This window comes from Talpa occidentalis, unplaced genomic scaffold (genome assembly GCF_014898055.3).
Source record: "Talpa occidentalis isolate TD23 unplaced genomic scaffold, MPIMG_talOcc4v2.1 talOcc4.5, whole genome shotgun sequence".
NCBI classification, from domain to species: Eukaryota; Metazoa; Chordata; class Mammalia; order Eulipotyphla; family Talpidae; genus Talpa; species Talpa occidentalis.
The window spans coordinates 12,800,439-12,816,456 of record NW_023604861.1 but is presented as its reverse complement, the minus strand read 5'-3'; the positions used below and the strand labels follow the sequence as shown (position 1 = coordinate 12,816,456).

The 16,018-nt window shown below is 36.9% G+C and overlaps 1 protein-coding gene across 4 annotated transcripts in view; it reads left to right on the top strand.

Moving 5' to 3' along the window:
• The window catches only part of GPC5 (glypican 5), a 1,063,734-nt gene that overhangs the window by 400,885 nt on the left and 646,831 nt on the right, over positions 1–16,018 (top strand). The window lies entirely within an intron of this gene.

Below are 16,018 nucleotides of genomic sequence, written 5' to 3'. Positions count from 1 at the left end.
TGAGTCACAATTCTTGAATATTTGATTTAAATGTTAAATAAATTTAATATGTAAAGTGGGTCATCATATAGGAGGAATGCTGTCTTTTGCTATTTAGTCAAACAAAGTAGAATTGGAATACAGTTACTAAAGAATACAAGTTTGTCTTTTTCTTTTTTGTTTGTTTTCCTAACTGCCTAAACTTTTAAATTAAAATAGTTAGACAACTACAATGTACATTGCTCATAGAGACATGTGAAAGCCAGTGATTTTTAAACTCAGCAGTATGTTTCTAGAATGGTTCATTTGCAGGTCATTCAGCAGCCTGACATCAGTAAGCTGAAAAATTCACTGAATTATTAATAAAGAACAACATGCTTTAATGTTTCCTTTAAGATTAATGAAGAAAAGCAAAGAAAAATAATAATGAACTACTGTGTAAGCAAATACATATATTTTGGAGTTGTATATGACCAGAACAGTGATTTCTTCTCAGTTTTCACAAGACATGGTTTTATCAAGAGAGTTGGCAATATTTTGTTTTATTTCTACAAATTAACAGGAAGATAGATTGTAGCAAATACCTTCTTAGTAAAGAACTTTAGACTTAACATTATACAAAAGACATGCAGATAATCATTATGACAGGTGTATAAATTTACTTTTGAATCATATTTATTTGTCGAATGTAATTTGCTCCAGAATATTTCTTTGTAGCTTGGCTATGATTTTTATTTTTATTCATTCTCTCTTGAGCCAAAAATCACTGACAATCTAGTATCCCTAGATACTAGTCAAAAGTTTAATTTAACTGTGACTGCAGTATATTTAGGTATGAGTCATTAGCTGAACCATTATGTAAGTCATCAAAGACTTGATGCATTCAAAAGTTGATAACATTCTTTAAAAAAACAGCATAGGTCGTCTCTGCACATATGCACTGGTTACAATGGAAATTGTAAATAACAAAATATTACAGTCTGATTATACACACAATGAGTGATTGTAGCATATTATAAAAACTTGAAATTAAATCTAAAACTCTTTCTCACAAATTAGTCACTTTTGCCCTTCTGGGCAGGTACTTCTTTTTCCCTGTTCACTGTCAGTTTTACAACTGCCCTTACATTAAGTTTCAAAGAAAAATTCTTCATGACCTTCCTGCTGGCGCAGGGGATAAAGTCTCAGTGCTTTCAAACTATCGCTAGCCACTAAAGCATGAGTTTGATCCCTGGCCAGGGAGCTAATCCACATGGCACAGCAGCAGACCTCTCCTGACTCTCCCGCTGCTCCCCTCTGCAGTATATTTCAGTATATCTGCCTGTTCTGCTCCCCACTCTGTCTCTGGTGAATCCTCTCACCCCCTGCACCACTGGCCTATACCCCAGTTCTTGTGTAAATTATTAAATAAATAAATAAATAAAAATAAATCTTAAAAAAATTTCAATAGTAGTAGATTTGATGATTCTTATTTTTCCAAATCACATTAGCAGATATGAGCTGTGTTCTGAAGTTTTACTTGATCATTCATTTACTCAAGCCTCTTGAGTGTGCCCATGCACTCACTTTCATTGAGTGGTATCTGAATTGGGGTGGGATAGAGTGAGGATAGGCCAGCCATAAGTAATAGAAACAAGCATAAGGTCAATATCAGTTGCAATGCGCATGATAATAAAAACAAGGAAGGCTGTTATATATGACAGTCATGGGGGAAGCCCATTTAGGTAAGGTAATGAGAGAACCACTTCTTAGTTGACATTTGTTTTGTGATCATGTGACTTATGGGGATTTCCCTGAAGTAGAGATAATGGTTCTGGGTATGTAGACTGTTCAGCTTAGCGTTGTAAGCCCAGGAAGGGAGTTTGGTTTTATTCTGAATGCATTAAGAGGTCATTGCAGTATTTTTAGAGGAGGAAAGACATTATTTAAGTTTGAAAGAATTTATATGTTGGCTTTGTGGAAAATGGATAATAAGGGAAGCATAATGATAGATTGATGCAGTAGTCCAGGTGAGATATGATGGTAGCTTGGAATAAGTTTTTGTCTATGGAAATGAAGAGGACTCTGAAAATTTATGATCTATTTTGAACAAAGTACTGACAGAGAAGGTTGACAAAATGAATGCTGGGGGGGCCTCCCTGGTGGCGCAAGGGGTTAAGAGGCAACCTATGAAGCTATCTGCAGCCTCTGTAGCACAAGTTTGATCCCCAGCTGGCCAGGGAGCTACCCACATGGCGCAGCAGACCTCTCCTGACTCGCCTGCTGCTCCCCTCTGCAGTGTATTTCAGTCAATCTGCCTGTTCTGTTCCCTACTGTGTCTTTGGTCACCTGTCACCCCCGCCACACACATACCAGTGACCTGTACCCCAACTCTTGTATGCATAAATAAATAAATCTTTAAAAAAATGAATCTGGGAATGAAATAAGTAGGCCGATTGGCATCTAAAGTATTTTGTTTAAGCTATTTATGGATGATTTTGCCACTTACTGAGAAAGGGTAGATGGATCAAGAGAGATACTTGGATTGGGGTGGAGATTCATTCTTCAATTTAGTTAGGAAATATTTAAATAATTATGAAAGTAGAGATGGTCACCAGGTAGTTGGATATTGTCTTGACTCATGGAAGAGTTAGAGTCAGAGTCAGAATTTTAAAAGCAGCACAGAAACAGCAGTGCTATTTTTTTTTTTTAATCATCTATCATAATTGTCATCAAGGAGGTATTCTAAACCACGTTTCTGGCCTAGGTAAATAATAGGAACTAGAATAAAACTTTGACGGTATATTACAATATTCTTTTCAACTAAAAAAATATTTTCCAGCTTTATTGTGCTATAATTGACACTTGTCATTATGTGATTAGTGATAGTTTCACTTTCTTGATGACTTTTTCATACCAGATATATATTTAGATTTTGTTATTTATATGGACATGTTTCCAGACAATGTAAACATCAAAATACTGACTAAATGGTACAATCATGATTCAATAATAAAAGAGCATGCTCTGGACATGAACAAATCTGATAAAATTCTAGAGTCATCCACCATGAAGATGTTGTCAGTAACCCTGGATTGATCTTTAGGTGATACTTTGGCCTTAGAGCACATACAGCACCTATGAAGGCTGCATCACTAGGGGCCAACCGTGTTGGCATTCATACCTGACATCAAGATTGAATCTAATTATGTCATTGCTTTTGTTTCTATGAGGGAGCTGCCTTTTAATTTTAGCTCTACTTGTGACATGTAGTCATATCTAGCTTTGGTTTTAATTTGCATTTCTGGAGATCCTCTTTTGTAAATTTCTCGTTTAAAGTTGTTAACCTTTTTTCCATTTAAAATATCATATATTATTTAACAAAGATGGCTTTCTATTTGTCTTTGAATTATTGATTTCAAGTTTCATTATTTTGTGTTCCAAGACCATATTCCCTATGATTTTAGTACTTTGACATTTTTGAGACTTGGTGTGTAATGTAGAGTGTGGTCTACTTAGTAAATGTTCAAATAGATGCTTAACATAATGTAGATTATTCACTCATTTACACAATTCTAATTGTGGAAAATTGTACATGTTATAAATCATCTCATTATTGTGCTCATTTTACTTAAAAAGTATATTAAATTTTTCAGCTGTCACTAGGTATTTGTCTTTATTTTCTATTTACCTTTGTCAATTACTGTTTTCTGTATTTTGAAGTTATTTGTTTTATACACACACACATTTAGAATTGGTTTCTTTCTATTGAGCTGTCCTTTTTTATCAAAAAAGTCAATTTATTTCTTGCAGTATTCCTTCCTTAAAGAATATTGTGATTGCTATTGACAAAACAACTTTATTTTGTTTAGTACTTGTGTAGTTTACCTTTTTTCATTGACTTTCATGTTCTTTGTGTTCTTAAATGTGATGTTTGCCTATTACGATATAAAGGCCACATTTTAGCTGGTATAACAATCTTTGTATTTTGATTTAACTGTTTAGTTCACTTACATTTAAAGAAATTACTTTTATATTTGGGTCTAAGTCTGTTATGTTGCTATTAGTTTTCTATTCATTCCATCCCTTTTTTACATCCTTTGTTCATAATTTCTTGAATTCTATTGAATTAAGTAGTGTTAGAATTGATTTCATTTTTCTCAATTTGGCTTTTTACTTACTGCTTTTTACTATTATTTTTATTGTCACACTTGATATCAACATACATTCTTGATTTATTACAGTCTGTTTTAAAATTCTACTTCTACTGCTTCCCAAACATGTCAAGAAACTTTCTACTGTTTAACTTTATTTCCCTATCCTACTAGCCTGATGTACTATTTTGTCATATATTTTACTTCTACATATATTTTAAACCCTCCAGGGAAAGCACAGCTTGCAAAGACTATAAAAAGCACATCATATTCCTCCTTAAAAATAAATTAGTAAAGTTGCATCCTGTGAAAACTCTTAGGGGACATAGCCAAAAAATGAAAAATAATACATGGTGTCACTTTGCAGCGTTGTCACAGCATACAGACCTCTGACTCAGCTGGTAAAGTTAACATATATCAGGACCCACATCACAGAGGCTTTCCCAGTGGATTGGCCCGCATCAGAACTCTAAACCTAAGTCAAATCACAATTACAGTAAACACCTTATTGTCCAAAAGAACTAATCATACTCATTGCAAATCCCCAACCCAGCTTTAGTTTGCTCACTTTTCCTTTGGACACAGGAACTGCTTTGGACACACTTTTCCCAAATGCTTAGGCCATTATGTCCTGGATCCTTTTTGCATCTTCTAGAGCTTTATAAAATTCGTGTTTGCCAAGAATCCGTGAGGAACAAGGAGGGGCTTTATGAGCCCCGGACTCCCCCAAATTATGAATAGATTTCCTTGAAGAGGATTTCAAACTCATTCCTAAATGGTTTCTGTTTGTCCGTGGCAGTCCTCCATGTTGTAAACTTGAAATGTATCTCTCTGCTAGTCAATACTTGTATAAATGTATGCTTCTAATTTACTCTAAGCTGAAAGAGTTAACTTGCTTCCCACGTTTTTACAGATAAGCATCTTAATGAAACTCAGCTATGATCGTTCTTTTAGATGCTTTGCACTGTTCTGCTCTTCTACTTGCTTTTACTGTTTCCTCTTCTCAGCCTTATAGTTTCATATATTGAACACTTGTTTACTACAAGTCCCACATCTTGTTCTGTTCCCTTCAGCAGACTGTACCTGACTCTTCTTCCTGGCTTTTCTCTCTTGTCTGAAGTGTATGAGTGACTCTCACAGGGAAAGATTTCACTCATGTAGAATATAAGGAAAAAAGAAAAAGGAACCCACAAAACTAAACCAAAACAATTCTAGACATCTCACTGCATAGTTGAAGCTACCAGAGCTGGAGAAAGGGAGGTAGGAAACAAAGAAGGAAGGGGGCCCGGTGGGCAATGTGGAAAATTACAGGTCCTTGGGTAGTGGGTGTGGCATGCTAACATACATTTCTGAAGCATTGTGGACTTATACTACTAAATCATATTCAGTTCTGTAAACCAGTGTTTCCTCAATAAATAATAATACAACTGAAAATATATATAAAATTACCCAGCATTCCAGCATTCAAACATAACCCTGTTTACAATTTGTTGGTAAATCCTCTCAAATCCTTCTCTATATAATCGTGTCTATATATTTTATATTAAAAATGTGTTTGATAAAATTTAGCACGCACAGGGAGTAGCTCTTACATTGCATTTCAATCATTGCTTTGTATAATGGTTATTTTTGCCTGTCTTTAATGTTCACTAGACATTAGTTCCTTGGGGTCGACTCCCAGATGTGGGTTTTTATGTATTCTCAACGCACTCTATTGCAGTGCCTTCCATTGAGCGAAAACACTAAAGAATAATCAGTTGTAAAATTGCCACTGCTCATGTGGTACACATTTGTAAAAACAATGGTGTTGCTACAGCATTTTCAAACCCAAACTAATTTTCAAAACTCTGCTTTATGACTGGATTCTTATGTAGATACAAGGTGACTGAGGCCAAATGCTTCAGTAAGCAATGGGGGTTCTGTGCTCGGGGCAATTTATCAGGGATTAATTGTCAGTTGGTAAATACATTAGATAACAATCAAGGTTACACAAAAATTACACTCTTAAGGATAAATGCTAGCTGGGAAGGCATAAATGAATGGATAATCAGGTGGGAAGACATTAGGGCAAAGAAATAGGTTTCCTTAAACAACTTTTATAGCTAACAGATTTTAAGAAGATATTAGCCCCAGTCAATAAAAATTTGCTGAAAAATAATGAAACCTGCATGGGTGATGGCTGAATGCTGTAGACACCCACAGAGTCTCAGCGGGCGGCTCACACTGGCTTCTTACCTGCCTCTCCCACTATTTACAAACATAATTAAAATGAAAATGAATATGCTGCTTGACTGGTGCTGTAACAGGACTGTGAGAAGAATATTGTTTCAGTGTGTCAGGGTGACCTTTATGAATTTTACTGTTGCCAGAAAACTCAAGCAGCTTGGGCAACATTCACATTTCTTCAAGAATGACTTGAAAGCATTCATGGGCTGCTTTTCTAATTGCTTCTTGAAGTGTTTCTTTCCTGACCTGCATTTAGTTTGTTAATTATTTTTTTTGTTAGCTCTGATTAATTTACATTTATGACAAATGAAAATGAATAAAGGGGCATTGAATATATGTCTTCAGCAATTGTTGACTGAAATCGGGAGCTGTTAGTCTATGTTTGGTTTAGTTGTTGTATTATGGAATTAAGGACCTCACCTATATCTAGTTTTTCTTTACAGTTCTAGAAGCCAAGTTCAAAAAATGTTTAGGTACATCCCATTGTTATGCTAGCTTTTGAAAGAGAGGCAGAAGCCTTCACATTTCAACCCATGATCAAATATGTTTTTTCCTCTAAAAGAAATATTTCAAAGGCATTGTATTTTCTAACACATATAATTAAATATTTAGTTTGGAATGCTGTGACTGTCCTTGCACATGAGAATGTGAGATGGATGGTCAAGGAGGCACAGAAAGAAAACTCAGAATTTGTGATATTGCTCTATCCACAGGGTATATTCTGGCTTGGAATTTTTGCTTTTCCATTGATGCCAGCATATGAAAGTCAGGGTCTTTGGCTTGACTTTTCTGAAAGACTTCAATTAATTACATGAAATCTATTGATTCTATTGAAATCTGTTGATTCAAATAGTGCAGGATTCTAAATGGCCAGGTTTTCTGACTTGTCAAGCAATGCTGAGATGAAAAGCAAATTGGAGGAGTACTTTGATACACAGTCTTGTGGGTAGCAATCCAGTGTCTGATGTCCAGGAAGATATGGCCCCTACACTGTATTCCAGCATGATTACTATTGAGCACACTTATGATTTTAGATACTGTAAAAAATTAAGGATACTTTCAGTATATCAGCAAAATAATAAACTTGGATCCATGAAGAGTAGTTCATTTTTGAGACACATTTTCATCAAAGTTTTAAGGTCTCTTTTCTGGAGTATCCAGAAATATACTGATGATGCAAAAATGATGGTTTCCCTCCTAGTGTGATAAACACCTGGTCACCACCTCAGTGCTGGAGTTCTTCACACAGTCTGAAATTTTCTCACATGCATTATTTCATTTGAGGTCTCCAATCATCCTAGGAGACAGACAAAGCAAGTATTATTGTGCTCATTGTAGAAATGGGAAACTGAAGGTCAGAATAGTCAGGATCTTTCTTCATAGCACAAAACAACAAGAGGAAACCAAAGATGAAGTTAAGTCTCCTGCTTATATCCCATTCCTGTAACCCCCCATTGTCTAAATGACTCCATTTAGGTACTGGTTACACCGGAACCTCAATAGCCGTATCCCTTTGTATCCAGTTTTAGAAAATAAGCTTTTTAGTAGTTTCTGTCAGCATTATCATGCATAAAAATGTTAGAATTTGTTAAGGGAATTCCATATAAATTAATTTAAATAGAACCTTTGTGTTCTGTAGGCTTCTGTTCTGCATCTGAGTCTGATTCCCACCACTCTAGATGTGAAAGATAAACAATTGCCTTTGCCTTCCATGCAATGTTGTAATCAAAAGAAAGTGAATTGATGCTATCTGCATACTATTTTCATATTTGCAAGAGAATGATATTTTAAACTACCTAAAATCTATAATATTGAGATGTGTTTTTATTAAGTATATGATTATTGCTTTGGTGTCAAATCATTCATTTAAGGATTGCTTAAAAATTGAATGTCTTTGAGTGCTTACACTATACTAAGTACTGGGAGTAATATGTCAAATATAAAAGTCATGTCATCTCTTCTCCTAGAGCTGTAAAACAGTGCCCTGTTCCATAATCAAATGTTATTAACAGATATTAACATAATGGAATGCAATTATCCTTCTGCGAGAATATAACTAGTTATCACCAATTACAATACCATCATTGATATAAATGCTGTCAAATTACAAATAATGTACTTTTTAAACATAAAGTTAATGTTAGTATTGTTAAATACAATACAAATATTATTATTACAATTATTATTGTGATTTAATAATACATGAATTGGGTTGACAGTGGACACTAATGAGAATGCAAAGATAAGCAAAAACAAAATAAGTCCACCATCTGTGTTTTTTTGCGCAACACATAGTCATAACTGGTACAATTCATAGGTATGTAATAGTAGTAACTAAAAAACACACCAGCTTGGGCCTCCCCGGTGGTGCAGCTGTCGAGCACTGGGTTGCGAAGCTGCCCGCAGCCTCTGTAGCACCGGTTCAATCCCCGGCCACTGGGCAAGGGTCCCACATGGCACGCAGACCTCTTTTGCCGCCCGCTGCTCCCCTCAGCAGTGTACTTCCTCGGTCTGCCTGTTCTGTTCCCCGCTCTGGCTCTGGTGAATTCTCTTACCCTCCCGTGCTTCTGACTGTACCCAGTGCTTGTATAAATAAATAAATAAATCTTTAAAATATATATATATATATAAATACATCAGCTGGAAGCACCATCTTTTCTCTCAAAGTGAGTGAAGATAAATTAGTCTTTGCATGTAAGGTATGACTGCATTAATATTTTAGGTTGTGATTTTGGTGGTGTATATTTAAGGAAATCAATGCATTTCTTTTACCCATTTACGCAATGGCAGTTATACCACGAAGACCACACATTAAACTGATTTGATTGCAAAATTTTTCATGATTCTTAAATTTGAATGAAATCAGAAAAATGCCAAAAGAAGCAGCACTGTGTTTTTATTTTATTTATTTATTTATTTTTTAATAGAGGCATGCTTTATTTATTTATTTATTTTTATTTGTTAGTTTGTTTTGTTTATACATGCACTGGGTACAGTCAGAAGTGCAGGAGGGTGAGAGAATTCACCAGAGCCAGAGCGGGGAGCAGAGCAGGCAGAAGGACCGAAGCACACTGCTGAGGGGAGCAGCGGGCGGCAGGAGAGGTCTGCGCGCCATGTTGGACCCTCCTGTGGTGGCCGGGGAGCAGCCAGGGATTGAACCAGCACCGCAGAGTCCCGGGCAGCTTAGCAACCCAGCGCTCAACCTCTGTGCCACCGGGGAGGCCCCAGCACTGTATTTTTAAAGTGTCAGAGTGTGGGTTGGAGACTCAACCCCAAGATTTTCTGGCCAGATGACAAAAGACAATATAATTTCATTCTCTAAAACCTCAGCTTTCTCATTGGTGAAATGGTGGCTGTGAGATGTAGGAGTGGCAGTGTATCTAAAATATGCAGCATAGGGCCTCCCTGGTGGCGCAGCGGTTGAGCGCTGGGTTGCGAAGCTGCCCGTGGCCTCCGCGGCACTGGTTCGATCCCCAGCTGCTCCCCGGCCACCAGAGGAGGGTCCCACATGGCGCGCAGACCTCTCCTGCCGCCCGCTGCTCCCCTCAGCAGTGTACTTCAGTCCTTCTGCCTGCTCTGCTCCCCGCTCTGGCTCTGGTGAATTCTCTCACCCTCCCGCGCTTCTGACTGTACCCAGTGCATGTATAAACAAAAACAAACAAACAAACAAACAAACAAATAAATAAATAAATAAAAATAAATAAAATATGCAGTATAGTGCTGGCACACAGTAAGCGCTTAATAAATGGCCATGACCTGATAAAAATATATAAAGTAGGAGACGGAGTTTCCTTTTTCTCTTAAAATTTGTTTTACCTCGTGTTTTCTTAAATTAACTTTTAGTAAGTTGGACACCTTCTTTGATTTTTTCTCTTATTTTACACTGAACTTCAGCAAAGTATACTTACTTAGTTGCTACTATGTCCAGTACACTGTGCCTGTGTCCTGGAGAGAGGAAAAGTTTGTACAATGCTCCCCACAATCTCAGAGCTGCCAGGAGGCATTTCCCTTGGCTGAGCACAACTCAGATGTTTCCACAAGGGGGCACATGTTTCAATAGAATACAAAAGACAGACACATGCGCACACACACAGGTTCCACAACACCTAAGTAGTGTTTAAAAGTAAAAACAAGGGCCTCCCCGATGATGCACCGGTTGATCGCTGGGCTGCAAAGCTGCCCGCAGCCTCTGCAGCGCTGGTTCTATCCCTGGCCTACACCTGCGAGGGGCCCACGTGGCGCGCAGACCTCTCCTGCCGCCCGCTGCTCCCCTCAGCAGTGTGTTTCGTCAGTTTGCCTGCTCTGCTCCCCACCCTGACTCTGGTGAATTCTCTCACCCTACTGCACTTCTGACTGTGCCCCTGTCCTTGAATAAATGGATGGATCTTTTAAAAAATAAAAAAATAAAGTAAAAGCAAGAGAAGCAACGGGCATATTAGCCAAAGGCCTTGCAGCCTAGAGTCATCATGAATAAGGGCTTTAACTGACTACTTGACTCAACATTGTGTTCATAAATCTCACTTATTACTTTTATAAATGGTGCTGGGAAAACTGGGTCGCTACATGCAAAAGAATGAAGCTTGACCACCACCTCACACCATACACAAAAATCAACTCAAAATGGATTAAAGAACTAGACATAAGACCTGAAACCATAAAATATATAGAAGGAAATATAGGCGAAACACTACGTGATTTGCACATCAAAGACATCTTTACAGACACATCACCCAAAGCAGTGATAGTGAAGGCAAAGAAAACAGCTGGGACTATATCAAATTAAAGAGCTTTTGCACAGCAAAAGAGACAATAACAAAAACAAAGAGAAACCCCACCAACTGGGAGAACATTTTTGCACCCAACACTAATGATAAAGGACTGATCACAAAAATCTGCAAAGAGCTGATGAGACTCAACAACAACAAAGAAAATAATCCAGTCAAACAATGGGCAGAAGAGCTTAAAAGAAACTTCTCTGAAGAGGAAATGCAAATGGCCAACAGGCATATGAAAAAATGTTCAACATCACTTGTCATCAGGGAAATGCAAATCAAAACTACCATGAGATACCATCTTACACCAGTGAGAATGGCACATATTAAAAAAACTAGCAACAACAAATGTTGGCGAGGGTGTGGAGAAAAAGGAACTCTTGTGCACTGTTGGTGGGAGTGCAAACTGGTCCAACCACTGTGGAAAGCTGTGTGGAGATTTCTGGACCTACTAAACATAGAGCTTCCATATGAACCAGCAATTCCACTCCTAGGTATTTACCCAAAGGACACAGAAACATCAATTCCAAAGAACACCTGCACCCCTATGTTTATAGCAGCACTGTTTACAATAGCTAAGCTTTGGAAACAACCCAAATGCCCAAAAATAGATGACTGGATCAAGAAGATGTGGTACATATATACCATGGAATATTACTCAGCATTCAAAAAAGATAAACACATGCAATTTGCTGCAACATGGATGGCGCTGGAAGGGATCATGCTCAGCGAAATAAGCCAAAAAGAAAAAGAAAAATACCGGATGGTCTCACTCATAGCAGGAATCTAGAAAACTTAAATAATGGACCAGGAAAATGAAAAACTATAAGAAAGTGAAAATCAAAATCAACAAAAAACTATGAACCAGAGACACTTTTAGGGGGGCGGGGGCGGGAGGGGAGGGATTGGGGTCAGAATGGGGGGCTGCAATTGTATGGGGAATATAACAATAAAATTTATAAAAAAAAAAAATAAATCTCACTTATTACTTTTAGTAGTCCTTCTGGTCATTGTATTGGTGCAGTTTCCTGCTATCTAAAGTAAAGGGGACTAAAAAAGGGAACTCTTTATTATTGTGGTAACATTGCTTTACCACACTGTGTATGATTTAGGGAAATAAGTTCACACCTCCTCAGATGTATGTTACCACACCACCTACCACTGAGGCTTCCATAGTCCTTGACCATGGACGATTGGGCCCCCCACTTCTGTCCTCAGCCCCATCCTCCCTCCCTCTCCAGAAGCCCCAATTCTGTAGTTTTACTTCTAGAATTAGTTTTGGTTTGGTTTTGTCAGTTCCTTTTTTTGTTTGTTTGTTTCTCTGTATTAAACGAGAGAATTTTTACATGTTACTTTTCCATCTCTCTTGTCCAGAAGATTGCAGTTTCCTTGTTAGCAGAGACATGACCTGTTTTATTCACCTTGGTCCCTTCCATACTGCTGAGCAAATTGTAAATGAATGGCATTTAAAATATATCTTGTTTTCCCTCTTAATGTTAGTTATGCTTAATAATTAATAGTATTCTTCACATAGTCTCATTTGAATGTGTGGATACTCTCCTGGATATTTTCATAAAGCATTTTTATGCTTTCTAAGTGCAAAGCAAGAATAAAAGAAATTCTCTCCCTCTTTCATACTCTCGCATTATACACATTTTTTTCTTTGTTGGTACAGTGCATATTTACGATGTTTATACATTTTGCTTTGAATTCCCAAAATTATATTGTAAACATTTTTAATAAAACAATGCTCTAAGGAAAGTGTTGGTGAACTAAATATAAAGAGTTTTTTTTGTTGTTGTTGTTAGAATTGGATCATGAATTCTATTTTATAATTTTGTATTCTATGTGAATGGTAACAAAAGATAGGTAATTTTTCCATCTTTGATTTACTGTAAAATCGTACTAAACTTCTATCAACATCATGTGTGTTTAAGAATTATGTTTCTTATTTTCTGATAAAAATCAATTTAAATGTTGGTGTGTGTCACATGTGCAGTTATTGTGTTCATAATATACACATATATATAATTTTATGTTGTATGCTAGTGTACTATAAGTGCTATATTTGTCATTTTAAAGTACTCAGTGAAAACCATCACTTCCTATCTTTAAAAGTATTTTAAGTTAAATATTTATCAAAAATGTTTAAATGCTTATATAACACCTCAAATAGGCAAGTCACTATTCACATGAAATTGTTTAAATACAAACATATTTGTGAAGAAAGAAGACTCCTGATTGTCATTTGAAGGAGACAAATACCACATTCATGCATCTAGAGAGGCAAGGTTGTCTCTGCTTACAGAAGTAATGAAACCACAGGGACACAAAACAAAGGAATGGCATTAATCGCTGTTACTCCATTTTAAAACAAGTTATAATGATACAGTCTTAGCTTTAGAAATGACTCGGGGCCCATGTTAGAATTAGAAATGAAATAGTAATTCTGGTGAAATTTTAACCGTTGCAAATAGATTTGAGTCTCTTTAATAGTCTTTCAATCATAGTACATTAAAAAAATTTCCATAAAATGACTTTTGTTGATTGTTTGCACTCTGTCTGAGACAAACACTTATTGCCCCTGTGCTTTTGCTCCATGCAATTTGAGCAAATGTTCATTTGAAGTGAACAATTTCTGCTGAAGGACATAGCTCTGTTGGGTGCCTTTATTCCTCAGCTCTGAATTTCTCTTTAATCTACTTAACTCAGCCTTTTCCTGCTGCAAATCCTTCTTGTAGTTTTACTTCAAACCATCTTCTTGTCTTTCTGCATCTTAAATGTGTCACATATTATGTATGTTACAATAATTCAAAACTAAACATACTTTTTCTTTGCTGCATAAAATCAAGCCTAAATTATGGAGACCTCTTTGATTTTCCCCCTGTTGATTTGACAGTACTTCCAACAGGATCATAACATCGTCAAGATATGCCATGTGCTCAGAAGAAACAATTGAGAAAAGAATGATAATTTCATTCAAACTTATCAAAGTATCAGTAAAAACCCAGGTTTTCACATCATTTTTCATGCCATTTGGTAAGTACCAGGCTAAATCTGTGTGTGAGAGAGAATATTTCAGGGTTTATACTAGTCTCCATACTGAATATTCCTTTAATGAAAATGAAAGAACCCTTTTTATTAGTGAAAGCCTGGTTCCGTTCTCTTTCACTTGATTTCAGAATATCTCATGTTTAACAGTGAGTCCTCACCATTACAAGTGACAGTTGTAGTGTGAACCCTCAACCATCAAATCACCTACTTTCTCAGCCAGGAAATAAGAAAATGACCACAATGTTTTTAATAGTAATAGATCAAGTGACAGTTGATACAGTACCAAGTTCAGGAGCAGTCAGGAATATACAGAGAGAGTAAGCCAATTTAATAAAAGGGACAAGGAAATGCAATGACATAAATCCCCAAAGCAATTTTATAGTCAGTATGGTGTTTACACAGAAACCAGGGAAATGCCTACAAGTGGAGAATGTTTCCCTGAATCTCTCAACAGTATATGTCATTTTGGATTTATTGCCAGGGTGTTGCTCATGAATTAGTGGTGGGTGCAGAGGAATAAAAGGCACCAGTAAGAAAAGGCCAATATCTTCTCAATGGAAGACCGAAGGTGAAAATGTATTTATACCTATTGAAAACTAGCAAATGAGCAAGATGCTGAAAAGTTAGATCTTTATTTAAGCATCTCACATGTTTGCTTACCCCTCTCTACCTTATTTATTTATCAATGTGTCTGACATCTTACTAATGCATCAGATAGTGGAGCTACAGATAAACCTGTCATTCAGGGCATCACAAGAGCCTGTGCTAGGCTAACTGTAGATTTGCCTACAGGCATTCAAAATCCAGCAAATATTTGTTAAATGCCTGTTATGTGATGAGATAAAGCAGAGAGGAATCATGCAAGTTTAATTGAGAATTATCAATTGTTAAGCATTCTTAATTAAACTCTGAGCACAGTCTATCAATCATATAAATCCAACTAATGCTGTCTTGTCAAGCCTGCACTGTCTCATCTCTCACAAAGGCAACAGTCAGGGTTTTTGTCTTGCCCTAGCCCTGATGCAGAGGGCTCTGCCTGTAGGGTTTCAGTGAGCTTCGGGAAGATTATCAGAGAGACAGAATGGGGTGCTACAGTTCACCAGTTCCATTTTTAAGTACATAAAAAGTCATCTGTTTAGCAATCTGTTATAGAATTTCATCTGAAATCAGCTTCAATTTCAGTAACTATCCTATGTTTAAAAAATGAGGCTACTTGTATGTATTCTGGAATTTCATTCTCCATTAGAACTTCAGATTTATGCATTTTTTGAGATTTATTTTTTTAATTTATGCATACAAGCCAGAGGTACAGAGGTGAGGGAGGACTGTGAGAGGATTCATCAGAGACAGAGTGGGGAGCAGAATAGGCAGATTGACTAAAACATGCTGCTGAGGGGAGCAGCAGGAGGGACAGGAGAGGACTGCTGTGCCATGTGGGTAGCTCTCTGGCTGGGGTTGGAACTCAGGCTGTAGCGATGATAGCACTGAGACGTAACCCCTGGGCCATCAGGGAAGCCCAATATACATTAATTTATTCGCTTTTTTTTTTTAACTTTAAGTGAGTTAAGTAATACTTAACCATCTCATCATTCATTTGCACCTGTTTTTTTTTTTTTTTTTTGGTGGGGGGAGGATACTGTTGTGACTATCTTTTTAACGTTTGAAGATGTCTATTCTAGGTATTAAAAAAAAAAATTCAGACCAGCATCTACCCTATCAGTCCTCTACTCCCAGACCTCCGGACCGGCTCTGAATTAAACCATCAGCTCTCTTTTTTCTGCAGCATGTGGATGACAGATCAAGGGACTTTTTATCCTGTACGACCACATGCACCAATTCCAAGGATATGTACAC